This window comes from Oreochromis aureus, linkage group 17 (genome assembly GCF_013358895.1).
Source record: "Oreochromis aureus strain Israel breed Guangdong linkage group 17, ZZ_aureus, whole genome shotgun sequence".
Classification (NCBI taxonomy): domain Eukaryota; kingdom Metazoa; phylum Chordata; class Actinopteri; order Cichliformes; family Cichlidae; genus Oreochromis; species Oreochromis aureus.
The window spans coordinates 34,802,188-34,807,109 of NC_052958.1; positions in this window are offsets into that span (position 1 = coordinate 34,802,188).

Below are 4,922 nucleotides of genomic sequence, written 5' to 3' on the forward strand. Positions count from 1 at the left end.
GAGAGAATGATCATTAGACTGAGAATCAACTAATCAGTTTAGATCTACAGGATCTATTCATTTGGAAAATGTGCTAAATGTGGGCTAACTGTATAACTGTAGGCTACTTGTACTTAATCATTTGCAAAGATGCACTGAGACAATTGAGACATGTACTAAGGCATTTGCCATTTGATAAAATGAATGAGAAATGCCATTCTGTTGTGAACATTTGCCAAGAGGTTTGGAGGTTTGTCCATGTTATTTTGAGAATGTAATTTCTGTTTCAAGAAATGAGCGAAACCAATGGAGAAAAACTGTAGTATCCAGTCAGGGGTGCAGCACTGCAGCATGCAGAGCAGCGTAGATGACCGAGATGAAGGCTCCTCTGTTGATCTGATTATATTATTTATTTATGTGCAGAGACTTTGGTATTAGATTTTGCTGGATTACAGTTTTTCTCCGTTGCTTTGGTGCATTTCTCACAACAGAATTAAACTTTGCACAATAGTTAGTTCAACCTCCACAACATGTAGTCGTTTTGGCACAACCTTGTGGCGGTTTCATGTTCATTTCGTCCAAAGGCAAATGCCTTTGGACATGAAGCAGTTGAGTAAGTACAAATATCTAAAGAATGGTCACTATCTCCTTGCTTTGATCATGAATGTCACAATTATTTATACTTGTACCGGCTGAATAGTCATTGTCCATACAACTAATAGTCTTCATGTCATTGCTTGTGTCAGTGCACTCAAAATTGTTGAACAACTTGTCAAACAATTTGTACACCCATTTTGAAAACCCTATTTTTAAGGAGTTTCCATGAAAATCTCCATAAATTACTTTTCTCAGGTGAACCTTATCTCACACTAATGAAAATTGGTGTGTGTTACTCTTACTTGCAACCAATGAAAAGCCTCTTCTACCCAGTCATAGGTGAATCGCGTTACAGTATCCCCTACTCTACAAGTATATATATAATGTAAACCAACAGACAGGATTGGCATGAGGTGCATACTGAATCTACAAAAGCTTGTGATGACATCACAGCAGAGTCCTGCAGAGGGTGGATTCGACACTCCAGAAGATACTTTCCCCGATGCAACGATAGAGCTGACATTCGCTGTGATGTAGATGAAAATATGTGGCCAGACAGACAGGAACGTCTGGATGTGCCAGAATGATTTACTGTACTGTTACATGTGCTGTTTATTGTTCACATTAGTGCACAGCTCTACCAAATGGGTGATTTTATGTTTACATGTATTCTACAGTGAACAAGTGACTGTAGCATATTTTTCTTTTGCACAATTCTGTAGGATTACAAACACTTCTACACAATGGAAATGTGAAACGCACGTATTCAGTGTCTCAGTTACTCCCAAGACTCCCATAACATCTACAGTGACTTCACTGCACATTTCAGATGGCTGTACAGGTAGGCCATAGTGCTGTCGTCAGCATTTTCAGGTGTCACCAATTGTTTTTGCAATGGGAAACACTGAAATTATAAACTGTCATAGTGGAAACATGACAATGCCATTTGACTATCTTGTTCATACAGATGGTGTCAAGACTTTTCATTTTGATGGCACTGGCAGTTTCATTGACATGGATACTTGCTTTTGCGGTATGGATAATCAATTCTGTGCATGTGACGTGCTTTTGCAGGCTATCCACTAGGTTTTGCAGTTTGCACTAATTGTTTTGGGAAATGCACTAACTGCTGTGCAAATGTTGATGGTGTTCTGAGAAACGCACCAAAGCGACTGAGAAAAACTGTAATGTCTGTGTGTTTGTTGCTGCTTTACTTCTCACATATCTTCCTCAAAGAGACATTTGTTAACAAATGTAACCTTTCAGCTACGCACTGTGTAAGGTCATATTGACGTGTTTCACATTATTCAGGTCGAATATTTACAACCCGTCATAGAGACATCAACATCTGTTTTTTCTGAAACAAAGTAAAAAAAGAGGCCTTGTAATTCAGAACCCGTCCCCACATAGTTTTTCTGCGTCGACATCAGCCCACCAAAAATCTTCTGTCAGTTTTTTTCAGACTACATCCTAAGTTTTTTGGTGACAACCCGAGTGGGAGGAGCTATTGTTGTTAATCTGAGCCATCTTAGTAATAATGCACATGCTCAAATGCATTAAGGAGAAATGGAAGATTTGCTGCTGAGCAAAAAGAGGCAAAAAAAGTCAAAGCAGGTAGTTTTAACAGGCCACAGCAGGACAGCAGAGTTCTAGAGTTAAACATAGAAAATGAAGCTGCTGATGAGTGTGGGAGTGACTAGACAGACAACAGAGCTGGTGTTACAAAAAGAGAAGTGACTGAATTACATTTAGCTTCTTTTAAGAAACACTCTGACCCAGTTTTGTTGCCTGCTTGGGCTGTTTGTGAAGACTCCTAACTGGCATGTTGCTACTTTTTCCACCTAGCTATGTTTGATCGATAGGGTTAGTTAATCAGTAAACTACTACGACTACTATTAATGTTTGTGTTATAGCCCTTCTGTCCACAATAATGTGTTCTCAATATGTAAAAATTGGCCGGGCACATACCAGGCCAAGGGAAACAATGCTGCATGGGCTCGGTTTCCCCTTTCTTATTGCTTTTGCAGCTATCTGTAGGCTTCCTTAAGTTAGAAGGAAGTAGAGGAGTTATGTATACCCTAAATGACCATAGTCCCTCCACCCTTATTTATTTATTTATTATATTTTATAACTGCCCTTGTATACAGCCACACAATGTTTCTGTTTCAGTGTTTCTTACGCATACACCATGTATACAGTTTCACTCACATATATGTATACATATATATTGGTTTTTATTTTTTTTAATTATTATTTATTATTTTTTTCCCCTCGTTGTATATCGTTTTCTCTTCTTACTTTTGCACCTTTGTGGTCCAGCTACCCAATTTCGCTCTGCAAGAAACTGCACAATGACAATGAAAAGCTCTAAGTCTAAGTCTAAGTTTATGTGAACTTGCTTCACAATATGTTCATGCTGCACAGACTGAATTTTTACCAGTGCCACAGACCTGTTTCATAAATGTTCCCTTGGAACTGGAGTATTTTTTCCCCCTGTGTGTATGAGTTAAAGGTGCCAAAACCGACACTAGAGACAATCTGATTTGATCTCAAGGAATTCTGTATGTGCTTAAACAGTACAGTAGAATAAATTATCCTATTTGATCAAACATGACTTGGGAATAACAGGCAATTATTTTGAGTTTATTCAGCCTGCAAGTCTACTTAAAGATTTAAAATACTAAATCAGGAAACAAAAGACTCATTGTCATGATGTTAGACGTCAGATGATAGTCAACTACTGGTCTTGTTGCCTGACTCCACATCACTTTTTTACTGTTTTATCACTTTTGCCGTGAGGGCCAGCGCACCGGATTCGAGATAATCTAATCTGATGACGCACAAGCTTTGCTCTGGGAATCCTCTTTTCTCCTTTTCTCGCTAATTCTTTCCATATTTGTGTTCTGCCCTGGAAGGTGGAAAGAAGAGAAATGCTCCTTTAAAGAGTTTCTCGTCTCTCAAAGGAAAAAGTGGGAGAGAAGCTGTGTGAGTGTCTGAAAACATAATTTACTTTGGACAGAATCAGCGACACACCAGCTCAGTGTGTCAGTGTGTGTGTGAGCGTGTATTCATGTCTTTGTGGGGACAAAAATTGGAAGTTTACTATACTTGTGGGGACCAACAGCCCTTATGGAAACAAAATCCTGGTCCTCACAAGTTTGAAGGCATTTTTGAGACTCAAAATGTGGTTTAGTGTCAGGACTACAGTTGGGTTATGGTTAGGTTTAGGGTAAGGGTCAAGGTTAGGCATTCATTATTGATGGTTAGGGTAAGTGGCTAGGGAAAGCATTATGTCAATTAGATGTCCCCACAAAATATGAAAACACAGTGTGTGTGTGTGCGCAGAAATAAGAGTGAAACTGTGCACCAGAGAAAGGCTGTGGTTTTATAAGTCACTATCAGACGCTGATGATGTGGTTCTGGCAGAATGGAGAACAAAGTGAGAGTCAATACAGTGCTCTCGTGTCAGCACATTGTCATGCCTGCTGCTGCGGACTATGTGCTGATGTGTAGGAGAGAGAGAGAAAATGCGAGAGAGGGTGATAGAAAAAAAGAAAGACACAACCACAAGATGAGTAGGCAATACTCATCTCAACTGAGCCCCCCAAGGCCTTTGCTATGGCCTCTGATGCTAAACAGCTCCACCCCACCGAGTTCATCTTCAAGCCTTGCTGGTGTCACAGCCAGATGGATCCACTCACATCTGGCAGTCACTGGTTTTTCATCATGCCCGCACACACACACACACACACACACACACACACACACACACACACACACACACACACACACACACACACACACACACACACACACACAAAATAACTCAGTTCTTTGTGTTTTCCAGGCGGTGTTTGTGCCAGCTGATGAGCACAGTTCTTTACAAATCGAATTAAATGTATTCGCTGCAGCTCTCTCAATGACTCCTGTGAGACCTGAGGGCTGCACACTAATACTCTCTCTTGCGCTCTCTCTCTTTCACACACACACACGCACAACATGACCTGTTTGGAGCGGGTGGGGTAATTACATCATAACTGTGCACATGATATCATTGGGCTCCATCTGTGTAGCAGCACAAAGGCAAATCTGTTGAACAATAACACAGGAGGGTCACCAGAGTAAGAAAATATGAACAGAAAGCTAGAAGCAAATGACTATTTCCAATGTTAGTCAATTTATCGACCAATCAAAGAACCACAAGAGCAGCAACACATTGCAATAACATCATAGAGCCCAAGGTACATCTTTATTGTGTTTTGTTTTTTTTGCTAAATCTATTTTTTTAATGGTTCAACAGCGTTATGAGTGGGCCGAGGGGCCTTAGTGTTGAAAGGTTCGTCACC